The 15,765-nt window shown below is 44.9% G+C and overlaps 1 pseudogene; it reads left to right on the top strand.

Moving 5' to 3' along the window:
• Window positions 1-538: 538 nt before the first annotated feature.
• LOC132432969 (peptidyl-prolyl cis-trans isomerase A pseudogene) lies at window positions 539-14,979 on the top strand (annotated as a pseudogene).
• The last annotated feature ends 786 nt before the right edge of the window (window positions 14,980-15,765 follow it).

Below are 15,765 nucleotides of genomic sequence, written 5' to 3'. Positions count from 1 at the left end.
TTCAGCAGCTTCCTCGGGGTCCTGGGAGCGGTGAACGGTGGAGAGAGGATGCAAACTCAGCTCTATCTAGAGCCAAACCTCTTGTAATTATGCTAAACTGAACAGACCATTGAGAATGCATAGATTTATTGATATAAACATGCACATTTTGATTACAGCTTGTAACCACGAGAAGCTTGGAGACAAAAATCTAATATCTGGCCCAGGTTCTCTTTTGCAGTTACCTGTTTATCCTTGGATTGCTTCTCTGATTGCGTCTGCATCATCAAAATATATTTTAAAATATTTATTGTGCATCTGTGTTGTGTCGGGCACTGTTCTATGTGTAGGACACATCAGTGAACAAAAAAAAAATCCTGTCCTCATGAAGTTTATTGCCTTGCAGGGGAGAGAGATAATAAGTTATGAATATGAGAAAAAAGTATATTCTACAGCATGTTAGAAAGCAGTAACTATGGAGAGGGAAAGAAAGCTGAGCAGGGTAAGGGGGCAGGAGTGCCAGGAAGAGTGTACAGAGAAGTGTAGGGACCACGCCTAGATGCGCAAGAGTGAGCCAGGCAGGGGGAAGGGCCAGGACAAAGGCCTGAAGTGTGCCTGCACATCCAAGGAGGGAGGAGGCCAGTGTGGCAGCACCGGGGTGGTCCAGGGGACAGCAGTGAGAGATGGGACCGGAGGGAGCAGGGCTAGATGTTGCAGGGAAGGACTCTGCTTTTATCCGGGGACAGGTGGGAAGCCACTGGAGGGTTTTAGAAGAGCTGTGACACCATAAACTTTTGCCTCAAAAGGATCCTCTGTGGCTGTGTTGAAAGTAGACTCCAGGGGACAGAGGTGGGAACAAGAAGGTCAGGTCGGAGGCTATGCATTAACTCAGACAAGAGCTGATGGTGGCTCGAAATAGACCCGGAGCAATTGAAGTGGGATAAGACATCCAAACTCTATTTTCCAACATACCAATTATTTCTGCCTTCAATCGTGCAGCCTCTGCGGCTGCTTCTCTGTCTCTCTCTTTGTTTAACTTTTATTGAGAAGTGCATAAATTCTCAGGGTACAGCTTGATAAATACTCACAAAGCGAACACACCACCCAAATGAGAATCTCAGAACCTCACCTGCGTCTTCTTCTAATCACCACCCCCTTTGCCTCCAAAGGTAACTAGCCTTGAACACCATAGATTAGGGTTTGTTTGTTTGTTTTAGTTTATATGACTATAGAGGAATTATACGACTCTTTTGGTGTCTGGCTTTTTTTTTTTTTTTCAGTGACGTTTTAGTGTATAGCAATAGCTGGTTCATTTCATCAGATTTCCAGCCATTTTGTCCACACTTTACTTTATTTCCTCTATTATTTATCACAGTTATTTAGAATCCGGATCTGATACACTCACGTATCTGTTAGCAGCAGGTCTTTTTCTATTGCCTATGTTTGCTCTTTGGGTCAGATGCCAGTATTGTGCATGAAACATTGTAAAGGTTCTGAATGATGTCTCTTTTTCCTGAAAGGATTTATTTGTGCTTCTCACAAATAGAATGGGAGCAGAGCACCTTAATCTCATCTGTGGTTGAGCTGGTCAGGAACACAATTTCAGCCTCAGAGGCCGGTCCACTCCTCACTCGCCCTTACCACTGGGGTTCCACCTGCCAGCCTGGGGGTACTTCAAGGATCCTTTCTCATTGGCAGACCCTGAACCCAAAGTCCTGTCTTCCCAGTATTGTGAGACTGTTGAAATCTCGTTGTGGCTTCCCAGCCACAGACCTGCCGCTTTCTGCTGGTCTTCTGGGCTTTTCTGCTGCGAATAAATTGGCAAATACCTCAAGAGAAAAGCAGCAGAGAACACCAGGCTCATCCCTCTGTGGTTCTGAGGGACTGAGGATCCACCTTGTGGTCCTTTCCTCTGTCCTGGGATGTACAATGACAATGTATAGACTTCGCAGCTGACAGAAACCCAACCAAGAAGACAGGAAGGAACAAGTGGAAACTCCAGAAAGTGCCCCACCCCCGATAAGAGAGCAAATCCAGATGGAACAGCTGAGAACGGTGCTATTCTCAGGAATCTAACGAGCACGGGCTTGGAGGTCAGCATCCTACCCCCATTCAATGCATCTGTTATGGTTTCTGCAAAAATCAGGTGGATTTTCGTGAATGATGGTAGATTAGCGAAAACTTATCCAAGTAGTAGTCCCAACCGTAGCTGCTGAATGAGATGTGGTATCTTAACCGGAACAGCCCAACACAGACTTTGGTACTCGGGTGGTGGTTATCCACCTGGAAAATGCGTTCTTTTCAAACCTTCTCAGGAGAGATAACCCAAAGCGGCTCTGTGCTACGTCCAAAGGATAGAAGTGCGTGTTCAGTGTCGTAGCCCAGGGGTGCGCTCGTTCTCCTGCTCTCTGTCATCTTGACAATCCCCGGAATGTCATGCTGCTCTACTATATCACTGGCATTCTGCTAACCGGAATGGCAAATGGGAAGTGGCAAGGGCTTTGGATGCTAGAGTAAAACACATGTGTGTCAGAGGGCAGAACATGACAGCCCTTTAGGCTTTCAAAGTCCCGACATACTGGTGAAGCCTCTAAGAGGTCGGTGGTCCGGGGCATGCCGTCTAAGTTAAATGATTACTGCCTTATAAAATGGTGTGTGGCTTGAGGACGCTTTGGATTTGGCGGGGGGGGGGGGGGCAGCCTGTATTGCACTTGATATTATTTCTCTGACCTATTTCTCGAGTGCCAGTCGTGAATGAGGCCCAAAATACAAGAAGGCTCTACAGAAATTCTAGGTTTCAGTGCAACCCGCCCTGCTCTTGAGGCCGTATAATTGATCAAATCCACCAGCGCTAGGGACATCCAGAGGAGAGAAAACGCTGTGAGGGAGCGTCGACAAGCTCTGGCAGGAGATCTGCAGTGCAGAATGCCTAGGTTACTAGAGTAAGGTCACTGCCACTCCATTTCAGGGACTGTTCATTGTGAAAAGACTCACCATTTCAAAACCAGCTCTTGAAGTGATAATAGATAATAGAGATCAAGTTGAAAATGGAACATCAAGTGATTATATGACCGGAACTGCTCATCATGAGTTGGACATCGTCAGATCCACCGAGTCGGTCAGGCATCTGATGGAGATGGTATGTTTAGGGTCACATCTGAGCAAGTGCAGGGGGCACAAGGTGTCCCAGGTCTCCATGTCACCGCCCTCCGTCGTCCTGACGCCTCTCGCAGCTTTACGTCTATAACTACGGGGACAGGGGTGGGACTGCTATGATCTATTGGCAAAGGAAGGAAAGCAGCTTGTTCCTGGCTCATGGAAGGGGTGGTTCCAGTCGTCAGTGCTGGCTGACCGTGGGCTGCTGTCAACACCATGGCTCTATCAGGGGTGACCCTAAAGGACAGTGGTGAGGGGAGACCTTCTCGGCAGGCAGAGCTGTGAGCAGTGTGCCGCTTTGGTCCACTCTGTATGGCCCGAGAACTGTCCTAAGATAAGGATGTACGCAGACTACTGGGTTAGTGAATAGCTTGGCTGGTTGGTCGGGGGAGAGAAGGGACAGGTTTGGAAGATCAGAGACAAAGACGTCTGGGAACAAGCACGTAGACGGATCCTGGCAAGTGGCCACAAAATGTGCGGAGCTTTATGTCACTAGAGAAGATTCAGCACAGAGCGGTCACTCACTGGCCAGGTCGACAGGAGGGACTGGCTAGTGATATCAGCCATCCTCTGTCCTCAGCCACCCCAGCACTTGTACAATAGACCCCTGAATGGCAAGAGAAAAAGAGATGGGGGAATATTAATCATGTGCCTCAGAACCAGACGCACAAGTTGGAACTTTAGCTTGGGACGTACACTTTTGAGAGAGCATAGCCTGCCATCACCTTGAAGATTCAGTAACAGAGTGGACTTGACGTAGGGATGAGGGGATCCGGCTGTGCAAAGGGCGGGCTGCAGAAGATGCCCGTGGTTCCCCTGCACCTCCTCCCTTTACCCACCTCTGATCTCAGCCACAACTGCAGGGGATAGTTCCACGCGGACTCACACTCAAGCTCATTCTGCTTTCTGCACCAGGGCTTTCTCAGAAAAGCTTTGAGCCCTTCAGTCCACGCACATCACAGCCCAGCAGTGCAGGGTGTTACCACACCAGGGGCCGTCCTCACCAGCAGGGAGCAGAGAAATACTTCCACCTCTCATCCCTCAGATGGGCAACACCGAGAAGCATCCTCTAGACGTCTCAGAGGTCCCAGCAGAATCAATCCCCACTGCTTACGGCAGCGATCTCAATGATACCATGGTTCTTCCTGTGTCACCCTCCCTGCCCTCACGCCCACCTCCTGCTTCACCTCTCATTTAAAGCAACTGCTCCCAATCAGGGATTCCCAAACTAAAGCGATAGACGCACCTGCCGAAAAGAAACTATGTATTAATATCTGACAGGAGCCAGAAAAGCAAGACTCCATCCAAAACCAGAGGAGAATAATGCAGAAGAGTAATCTGGGTGTGGGTATGTGAAAAGGGGTATGGGGAGCATTTTATCACTTCAGACTTAGCAGGTCCAGTTCATTCCATAAGCCAGTATTAAATATAGGTTTTTAGAGCTGACAATGTAAGCATAGAATATCAAAATTTAGAAAGGCATAGGAGACGTTGATCTTTCTCCTGTGCTTTGAGAACACACACACACACACACACACACACACACACAGAAAGACATAGGAGATGTTTATCTTTCTCCTGTGCTTTGAGAACATACACACACACACACACACACACACACACACACACACACACTGGACTATAAGAAAAAAATCACTAGAGCCACACAGGGGAACCTGGCTCTTTGGACCACACAAGTATTATCAAGGCATCACCAGTGGGAGAGAGCCCAGTTACGAGCCAAAGACTAGAGAGGAAAAAGCCTTTGTTGTGAATAGATAGCTTGATGAACCCAAACATACTCAGTGGCTGGAGAATCACAGGACAGAGTAAGTCCTTTTTCATCTACAGAGTGAAGGGGTTTGCGTGTATGAACCACGTGTGCTGCTGGCCACACTTTCAAGAACCACACGTGTGCCTTCTGTGACTTCAAGGTTTTGTGAAACACAGTTTGAAAACCTGGGCCAACCCACCCCTTCTTCTAGAAATGTCTCCACTCCATCCATCTCTGGAAGGGAAGAACCCTCCAACTTTGCTAAAACATCCCAGAGAAGGGGACTGGTGCAGATTTCCAGTGTGGCGACGCTGGACCATTTTGACCCAAATGGATATCCCTTTAATGCTTTCTCACTGCAGCCGAATCCTCATTCTTCAGGTCCTGATCTCAGTGGAAACAGTAAGACATTGCCGTCATTTTACAATATCCTTTCACAGCCCTCAAGGTAGTTAATAGTTTTTATACTGGATTGGGCTGTGATTAATGAGAATTAAAGGAAGCTGAGACTATAAGTATCAAGCAATTCTTACCTGCAGTAAGTTGTTCACGAAATCTCCGTTTGCCTCCCTGAGAAGATATATAGAACTGAGCAACAATAAGTTTTTCTTATTATTAAGGGTTAAAGTGTGTCCCCCCCTCCAAAAAGCACACGCTGGAGTCTGAACCCCTAGTACCTCAGAGTGTGACTTTATGTGGACACAGGGCTGTAGGTAGTCAGGGAAGATGAGGTTATATACTGGAGTAGACTACGTCCGACTCCACGGTTCCTGGTGTCTTCATGTCCCACGTGAAGCCAGAGACACACACAGGGAGAAGCCACGCGATGATGGGGGCAGAGATGGAAGTTATACAGCTGCAAGCCCGGGAGCACCCGAGAACGCTGACGGCCACCGGAAGCTGGAGGAAGCAAGGAAGGGTCCCCTCCAGCTTTCAGAAGGAGCACAGCCTGCTGGCACCTTGATTTTGGACTTCTGGCCTCCGGAAGTGTGAGCCAATACGTTTCTGTCTTTTTTTTTTTTTTTTCTTTGCGGTATGCAGGCCTCTCACTGCCGTGACCTCTCCTTCTGCAGAGCACAGGCTCCGGACGCGCAGGCTCGGCGGCCATGGCTCACGGGCCCAGCCGCTCCGCGGCATGTGGGATCTTCCCGGACCGGGGCACGAACCCGTGTCCCCTGCATCGGCAGGCGGACTCTCAACCACTGCGCCACCAGGGAAGCCCAAGTTTCTGTCTTTTAAGCCAGCTGGCGTGTGGTACTTTGCTATGGCGGCCCTAGGAAACGAATGCACTTATATTAATGATTTCTCTCTGATCAAGTCTCTAACATGTATCGATCAGGATAAAAGTGTGTTTCCACAATTCACCCCTTTCTTCTCTTCTTGAGAGACTTTGGAAGCTTATGAATTAAGAGGCTATTTTCAGAAATAGTGATGCAAGTTTCACTTTTGGACGTATTTAATTATAATCTATAAATCAGTAGCACTTCTCCCAAAAAGATGTATCCAAAGTCCATCTGGGATTCAGAGAGGTACTGGACTCAAACAGCTCACTACCCCGACGGTCCATAATAGATACACAATTCTCTCTAAGCATAGCAAGGCATCATTCTAGAATGAAAATCCTCACTAAAGCTGGGTGGCAGAATGCCTTTATGCGGGCATCTACAGGCCCGGCCATGCCTGATTTAATTAAGGAGTTGTATTTGCATCGATAAATTCTCATCCAAGGTAAAATAAAAGTGATTCGATCTGTTCACACTCAATTTCGTTTAGGTGTACAACTAGTGGTTTACGTCTATTGCAAAATAATTCAACCAAGGAATCAATTTTAGCACTTACAAAATCCCAGCCAGGCTATAATTACAATCTTCCACATGCTAATTGCACACATTTTCAGATAGGAAACATACATAGGTATCGTGTATCATCTTACTGTTTACCACCCAAAATTATACTTGCATAAAACATGGGAAAATTCTCTTCATTATTTATGACCCTCATAAGGCTAGGATGTTCCTTTTACAGCCCTTTCTGGATCCGTCCAGGTTAGTAAATTACTATCTTCCTTGGCTGTCTCTGTACCTTTTATTCTTCTTGAGCTGTTGGAAGCTGAAAAAGGTTGAGGAAGAGATCCCCATGGTAGGAGGCAGCAGGGACCAGAGATCACAGAGGGAACTGGGACCTCAGTGCAGAGCATGGGTTTCTGGGGGCCTTCTGCTGCCTGGCTGGTCAGAGTGTCCACATCGAATAAGACGACAGGCCACGAGCTGGGGGATGAGTGACCTAATGGAGGAACTCATGAAAACGAAGCCCATTTCCAAATAGGAGACTAAATACGTGCTCCAGGGAGGCTGTAAGGTGAGCGCACCTGACGAAGAACCAGGATACATACGATAGCATTCAACAGGTTGTTCTGAACGTCTTAATGGCCTCTAGAGCATTCCGCATCTAAAAAGATCTGCGTGGATCACGTGCGTGGAGCAATTTAAGAGTGCCAGAGGCAGGACACACTTGAGTTGGGGTTTTGTTGTTTTGACGATATTCTCTTTCTATCTGCCAAACCACACTCCCTGTGACAAGGATGCTCGCATGAGTAAGCAGGTCACAGTTTACAAAGGTCCAACAGGGGCCTCTCTCCCTGGGAGGCTGATTTGCAAGGGATGGTTACTGTCGCGCCTGCTTTAGAGTCGATGAAAAAACCAGGGGAACGAAGAGGAAACTGAGGATGGGAGAAGCTTAGGTGGTTCAACCAAGACCCCACAGCTCCTCTAGCACCACAGTGTGACGCTGTGCCTATTTGATGCTTACATTTCACAAGGAATGGCGAATGTCCCAACAAACACACATTCATTATTCTATTTCTTATAAAGAGTTATTTTGTACAGTACTCGTGTACCACACAGTGTCTTCTTGCCTGAGACTGTGGAGGGAAACCTCTTAATGTCTTAGCACATAAAGAACTGTCCTCTTGAGCACGGGGAGAGGGGGTCCCTAGTCACACAGCCCAATATCCCTCTGGAGAAACGGATGGATGTTCTCCTGGGCCACCTTTACTCCTAAGGACCCCTATGTGTCTCTCCAAGGTGCCCAGGTTTTGAAAGGGAAAGGCAAGGATTGATTCAGAGAATGAAGGTGGGAAAGGTGGGGGAACAGGTGGAGGTGAGGAAGATGGAAGTTGTCAGCGTCCCTGACATTGGCCATGACCAGCTCACTCTTGGAGAATTTCATGTGACTCTGGCACTAAGTTTGGGGGGAGATGGTGACAAATACAATGTGTCCAAAGGGAGCATGGTGGGCAGTTAGGAAAGAATCCTCACGCGGAGCTGTTGAAGAAACTGGGAGTGGTTAGTCTGGATTGGAGAAGTCTCGAGGAGACATCACACCTCGATCCTGCTAGGCCAAGGACTGGCACAGAGAGAGGCAGATGTTTTTTGGTGGATGCACAGGACATAGTGAGATAATTAGAAAAAGAGTAGCAGGAAGGAAAGTTCACCTCAGTTTAAGAAGATTCATCCTAACAATTACAGCAGACACAGTGACGATCTATGGAACGTTCCATCTTTGGCTGGAATTATACAGGCAATGACTAGATAGCCGTCCCAAGGGGCACCATTTGGTTGAACCAGATGGCCTTGGGTGTCTTCTAGATCTAAGTGCTGTGCCTCTAGGAATAAGGTCTTGGCTCCCTGGTTTCATAATTCCTTGGTGTTTGCTGCAGACCTCTCCACAGTGCAGTAATCCCTTTCTTAAAAAATTTATTTATTTATATTTGGCTGCCTTGCGTCTTCGTTGCTGCGCGTAGGCTTTCTCTAGTTGTGGTGAGCGAGGGCTGCTCTTCATGTGGTGCGCGGGCTTCTCATTGCAGTGGCTTCTCTTGTAACAGAGCACGGGCTCTAGGCATGTGGGCTCAGTAGTTGTGGCGCACGGGCTCAGTAGTTGTGGCTCGCGGGCTCTAGAGCACAGGCTCAGTAGTTGTGGCGCACGGACTTAGTTGATCCGCGGCATGTGGGATCTTCCCGGACCAGGGTTTGAACCCGTGTCCCCTGCATTGGCAGGTGGATTCTTAACCACTGCACCACCAGGGAAGTCCAGTAATTCCTTTTATCTTTTATGATCTCAGGGCCACTTAGAATATTATTTCTTTGGCTGACTCCTTGGCTCTGAAGAGCAATGCCAAAACCTGAAGGAATCATGAAGTGCTGATGCGAAATCTCTATTAATTTCTGATGACTTTCTTATCTTAGTAGATTTTTATGCGCCCTAGGTACCTCACGGTTTGTAGGCATTCAATGGATGGGTGAATGAATGAATGCATGCATGCATGAGTGTGAACATTACTTAGCTAATTATGAAAACAATATTCCAGGCTTCAAGGACAAAAGAAGAGGGGAAGAATCCAGAAATCTTTTGAACATTTGAAAGCAGATGTAAGTTAAAAATTAATGAGTAACGGTTGTTCATGATTTTTTAAAATACCCTTAGCATTTTATTTTTTGCTCTAAAAATAGAAAATTTCCTTAAAGTGATTTTTTAGTCTATAAAAATATATAGCATACATTATACTAAATGGTGAAATATTAAAAGCACTTCCTTTAAAATTGAATAAGACAAGGAGGCTTGCCATTGACATTTCCAGTAAAAAGTTTACTGAAGTGCAATCAAAAAAGAAAAGAAATAAAAAGGTGAAGGACTGCAGAGCAAAAAGCAAAGTTGGCAAAAATTCCAGATATGATTGTCTGCCTCAGAAAACCCAAATGAATCTGAGTTTAGTAAAATTTCTGGATATAAAATCAATATGCAAAAGGCTGCACATCTAGGGCTTCCCTGGTGGCGCAGTGGTTGAGAGTCCACCTGCCGATGTGGGGGACACAGGTTCGTGCCCCGGTCCGGGAAGATCTCACATGCCGCGGAGCGGCTGGGCCCGTGAGCCATGGCCGCTGAGCCTGCGCGTCCAGAGCCTGTGCTCCGCAACGGGAGAGGCCGTAACGGTGAGAGGCCCGCATACCGCAAAAAAAAAAAAAAATAAAAGGGCTGCACATCTATATACCAGCAAAGAACAGTAAAAACTACAAAATAAAAATTGTCAACTTCTAACAGCATCAAAAATAGAAAGTATGTAGGAATAAATATGGCAAAGATTAAAGGACCTTAAGGTGAACATTTTAAAACTCTCTCAGAAGCTGGTGATGGAATTGTAGATTGTTATAACCATTTCAGAAACATAACATTATCTACTGAGGTCAAAGTCATGCACGCTCTATGACGCACCACTTCCATTCTTAAGAACATACCACAGAGAAGCAATTTTTCACGTATGCCAAAATATATATACAGAAATCTTCATAGAAGCACTGTAATAGCAAAATTGAAAAGCAATGTCCATCAGTAACAGATGTCCATCAACATCAAATACTCATCAACAGTAAAATAAATATATGACAGCATATTTATTCCGTGAAATATTAGCCATGAAAATGAATGAACCGCCTATACACATTAGAATGGGTTCATCTCAGAAGTAAGACATGGAGTGAGAGACTGAGGGACTAAAGAATACATACAGTGTGCAAAAAAATAGACAAAACAAACAGTTTGTTACTTGCGGATACATATGTATGTGATAAAACTATAATGAAAAGTATAAATTAATTAAACTTCAATATAGTGTATTTTGGGGAGGAGAGAGAAGACCTTTATTGGGAACGAGCTTAAAGATGCCTTCAAAGGCCCTGTTGGTGTTCTCTCTCTTAGGCTGGGTGTTTATTTTACTATTATTATGTACATTTCCTATGTCCTATTTCTCAGCTCTGTAGTTTTTTTTCTTTTTCCAGGAAAATGCTCTTTAACCTAACGTGGTACTTATCGAAATTTATCCATTCATTCTACTGATGGTGCATTAGTGAATAACATCTACTTAGAATGACCAGAAATACAACTGGGTGTCATGGACTGTATGTTTTCAAAATGTAAAGATTAAGAACTGGCTTGAGGAGATTATACAGGAAGCATGTTATCTCCCTACTTAACAATATTGAAGGTCTAGAAAGACTTCGTAGCATTACCGCAGTGATAGCACTGGTCTTAAGTAATGGTCAAACTGAGGAATTATTTGCACAATAATTGGGATCGATAATGTTCAGAATATATCAGGCAGTACTCACTTTACCTGCGGGCCACAGACCAACTACTCAGGATTCTTGGTTGCAAACAAGAACCGACACTGGTCAACACAAGAAAAAACGATCTCTCAGAAGCCTGTGAAGTACAGTTGAGCCTTGAACAACTCAGGGATTGGAGCACCGACCCTCCAAGCGGTCCAAAACCCGCCTGTAATTTATGGTCGGCCCTCTGTATACGTGGTTCCTCCACATCTCTGGGTCCGCATCCTTGGATTCCACCAGCCTCAGACCATGTTGTACCATGGTATTTACTATGGAAAAAAATCTGCTCTAAGTGGACCCGTGCACTTCAAACCCGCGTTGTTCAAGGGTCAGCTGTACTTGTGGAGATGGGGGGAAGCCTAGTCGGCCGTTTGAAAAGTAGACGTGACTGATGGAAGTTTGTGAAGGTCATGTCGCAGGAATCAGCCCGTTAGGGCACCTCTGCTTCCTCTAGGGCTGCCACCGTAGCTATAAACCCTAAATGGCCCCTGCATCCTGGCCCCTCTTACGCCCTATTCCAGGCTCCACTGAGCGCATCCAGTGGCCAGGTCCAGGTCACACATCTACCCCTTTGGTGCCAGGGTTCAGGGTGAACAAACGGCTGAACTTTGTGACTTCTATATTCCATAAATTTAGGAAAGGAATACAGGTGTCAGGAGCCACAGATGAATGAGTGAGAGAATGAATAGAAGCAGAGGAAAGAGGGAGGGCGAGGGAGAGGAAGCTTAGAAATGATCCGCCATGTTCATCAAAAATTTTGCTCCTGAAGCGCCATCTAAGACTCTGAATCTAAATTTCAGAAGTTGGTGGGGAGGGGGCGGGTCCACAGAAAGCTTCCATTTATTTAACCTGAATGGCAGGCGATATTTTTAAGTTTGAAAAGATTACTGGCATCAGTAACGCAGGCCCTTAAATCTACTTACTCTTTCTATGACTTTCAGTGACTTTGCTTTTACTATGTGAAGGTTGGGGCGTGTCTAAAGGATTCCAAATTTCTTTTCTCCCTAATTGTTCCTTAACCAATTTATTCGTCTCTGTGTGCATTTCTTGGAGATGCATAGCAGCGATTTCAATTTATGAATGAAGAAGTTCAGGATTTGACTACTTAGAGCCGCAAGAAAAATCATCTGAGTGTTTAAAATAAACAATATTTGTCACTTAACCACGACGCTGATGTGCCAGGCATTATTCCGGCCATTTTATATGCGTTACCTAATATAATCCTTCCAACAAGCCCCGTGAAACAAGTATCCTCACTTTACAGATGATGAAATTGAGGCAACAAGACATAAAATAATCCACTCAAGGTAATGAATGGAGGAGCAGGAATTTCGATCTAGTTAAATTTGCTCTAGAGTTTCAGCCACTATTTAATACTGGCTCAGTAAATGTCAATTTCATCAGAGCAAAACAGACATTTTAAAATCCACTTATTGGTCATAAATAAATCAACCAATAAAAATAAAGCACTATTAACAAATACAGATTTATAACCACGAAAATGATCTCTTCTTAATTTGGCCTTCCGAAATCTGCTTTGACTGTCTCTGCGCTCACGGCTAAACAGCACGTAAACAAAAGTCTTGCACTCAGGGAACACCTGTGAGCTCCCAGGCCACTGGCCAGCTGTTCCCCAGTCAGTTCCACCTGTTCTCAGTGGGCAGGTTTCCTCTGGGGAGCTGCATCTTCTCTCCCACCTTTACAGGGAGCTTCCTCCTGGAGAAGCTTAACGCAAACCTGTTCTTCCTGCCGTACTCTTCTCTGCAATACACCCGTTAAGGATTCAACCTGGGTTAAATGTAGATTCCTTTAAACAAGAATTTAAATCAAAGACCAAAAGACAACCCTCAGCATGGGAGAAAATATTTGCAAATGAAGCAACTGACAAAGGATTAATCTCCAAAATTTACAAGCAGCTCATGCAGCTCAATAACAAAAAAACAAAAAACCCAATCCAAACATGGGCAGAAGACCCAAACAGACATTTCTCCAAAGAAGATATACAGACTGCCAACAAACACATGAAAGGATGTTCAACATCACTAATCATTAGAGAAATGCAAATCAAAACTACAAGGAAATATCATCTCACACCAGTCAGAATGCCCATCACAAAAAATCTAGAAACAATAAATGCTGGAGAGGGTGTGGAGAAAAGGGAACACTCTTGCACTGCTGGTGGGAATGTGAATTGGTACAGCCACTATGGAGAACAGTATGGAGGTTCCTTAAAAAACTACAAATAGAACTACCATATGACCCAGCAATCCCACTACTGGGCATATACCCTGAGAAAACCATAATTCAAAAAGAGTCATGTACCAAAATGTTCATTGCAGCTCTATTTACAATAGCCAGGAGATGGAAGCAACCTAAGTGTCCATCATCGGATGAATGGATAAAGAAGATGTGGCACATATATACAATGGAATATTACTCAGCCATAAAAAGAAATGAAATTGAGTTATTTGTAGTGAGGTAGATGGACCTAGAGTCTGTCATACAGAGTGAAGTAAGTCAGAAAGAGAAAGACAAATACCATATGCTAACACATATATATGGAATTTTAGGGAAAAAAAATGTCATGAAGAGCCTAGGGGTAAGACAGGAATAAAGACACAGACCTACTAGAGAATGGACTTGAGGACACGGGGAGGGGGAAGGGTAAGCTGGGATGAAGCGACAGGGAGGCATGGACATATATACGCTACCAAATGTAAAATAGATAGCTAGTGGGAAGCAGCTGCATAGCACAGGGAGATCAGCTCGGTGCTTTGTGACCCACTAGAGGGGTGGGATAGGGAGGGTGGGAGGGAGGGAGATGCAAGAAGGAAGAGATATGGAAACATATGTATATGTATAACTGGTTCACTTTGTTTTAAAGCAGAAACTAACACACAATTGTAAAGCAATTATGCTCCAATAAAGATGTAAAAAAAAAAAAAGAATTTAAATCAAACTGAGGTTTTTCCCCACACACCCTACATATTAAATAATTATGAGCAAAAATATGTTATGGGGGCAGAACAGGCATAAATAGGAAAATAGGCATATCTGTGTATATCTATAATGGAATACTACTCAGCCATAAAAAGGAATGAAATAATGCCATTTGCAGCAACATGGATGGACCTAGACATGATCATACTAAGTGAGATAAGTCAGACGGAGAAAGACAAATATCATATGGTATCGCTTACAGGTGGAATCTAAACAATGATACAAATGAATGCATTTACAAAACAGAAATAGACTCACAGACATAGAAAACAGACTTATGGTTACCAAAGGGGAAAGATGGGGGCGGGATAAACTAGGGGTTTGGGATCGACATGCACACACCACTAGACATAAAACAGGTAACCAGCCTTGCAGACGCCGCTACCCTGGAGCCTCCCACACTGCTCAGCCGTGGTCAACCCCACCGTGTTCTTCGACATTGCCATCGACGGCGAGTCCTTGGGTCACGTCTCCTTCGAGCTGTTTGCAGGCAAATTTCCAAAGACAGCAGAAAACTTTCGTGCTCTGAGCACTGGGGAGAAAGACTTTGGTTATAAAGGGTCCTGCTTTCACAGAATAATTCCGGGATTTCCGTGCCAGGGTGGTGACTTCACACTCCATCATGGCACTGGTGGCAAGTCCATCTATGGGGAGAAATTTGATGATGAGAATTTCCTCCTGAAGCATGCGGGTCCTGGCATCTTGTCCACGGCAAATGCTGGCCCCAACACAAACAGTTCCCAGTTTTTCATCTGCGCTGACAAGACTGAGTGGTTGGGTGGCAAGTGTGTGGTTTGGGGCAAGGTGAAAGAGGGCGTGAATATCGTGGAAGCCATGGAGCGCTTTGGGTCCAAGAATGGCAAGACCAATGGCAAGGAGATCACCATTGCTGACTGTGGACAAATCTAATAAATTTGACTGTGTTGTATCTTAACCACCAGACCGTTCCTTTTGTAGCTCTCAGGAGGGCGCCCCTTCGCCTCCATCTGCTTGGAATATCCTATCATCTTTGTGCTCTCACTGCAGTTCTTTGGGCTCCACATTGCCTTTATCTCCCTCCAAGTTTAGCTGAATTGCAAAGTTAAGTTTATGATTATGAAATAAAAACTAAACAACAAAATTAAATAAATAAAATAAAATAGATAACCAACAAGGGCCTACTGTACTATACTCAATATTTTGTAATAACCTATAATGGAAAAGACTGTGAAAAAGAACAGATTGTACATATATATAAAATATATAAAATTATATATATAGGGCTTCCCTGGTGGCGCAGTGGCTGGGAGTCCGCCTGCCAATGCAGGGGACGAGGGTTCGTGCCCCGGTCCAAGAGGGTCCCGCGTACCGCGGAGCGGCTGGGCCCGTGGGCCATGGCCGCTGAGCCTGCGCATCCGGAGCCTGTGCTCCACGGCGGGAGAGGCCACAACAGTGAGAGGCCTGCGTACCACAAAAGAAAAAAAATATATATATATAATTCAGTTTTTTATATATATATATATATATATATATATATATATATATATATATAAAACTGAATCACTTTGCTGCTTTGCTGTACACCTGAAACTAAGCATTGTGAATCAAGTACGCTTCAATAAAAAAAGACAAAAAATAAAAATAAAGACATGTACGACCTACTGAAAAAAAGAAGAAAAAAAGAAAACAGGCATATCGATTGAGCGGTGTGACTGA

The sequence above is a fragment of the Delphinus delphis genome, chromosome 10, assembly GCF_949987515.2.
Source record: "Delphinus delphis chromosome 10, mDelDel1.2, whole genome shotgun sequence".
Classification (NCBI taxonomy): Eukaryota; Metazoa; Chordata; class Mammalia; order Artiodactyla; family Delphinidae; genus Delphinus; species Delphinus delphis.
The sequence above is the reverse complement of the archived record's forward strand: the minus strand, read 5'-3'. Positions and strand labels throughout refer to the sequence as shown.